This window comes from Sinocyclocheilus anshuiensis, unplaced genomic scaffold, assembly GCF_001515605.1.
Source record: "Sinocyclocheilus anshuiensis isolate Anshui unplaced genomic scaffold, SAMN03320099.WGS_v1.1 scaffold681, whole genome shotgun sequence".
In the NCBI taxonomy this organism is placed as follows: Eukaryota; Metazoa; Chordata; class Actinopteri; order Cypriniformes; family Cyprinidae; genus Sinocyclocheilus; species Sinocyclocheilus anshuiensis.
The window spans coordinates 930,701-930,997 of NW_015537978.1; positions in this window are offsets into that span (position 1 = coordinate 930,701).

A 297-nucleotide genomic window follows, 5' to 3' on the forward strand; every position below is an offset into this window, starting at 1 on the left:
ATATTCGCTATAAAATGGGTAGGTTTAGGTTTGGGGGTAGGTTAAGGGGTCTAAAAATCGAAATCGCTTATTGATAAAATGATAAAAATGCATTGATACGACTATCTTGATGATATAAAAGATACGTAAATATTTTTTTATATAATATTTTAGCTAAAAATACGTAGCGATTTGTACGTTTTAAATGTTGAAATATGTCTAAATTGTACGTTTTAGCATTAATAAAAACATACAAAAGTGTACGTTTTGTGCTTGTAAATGTTACGTATTAATACCTACGTATAAACATGAGACCAG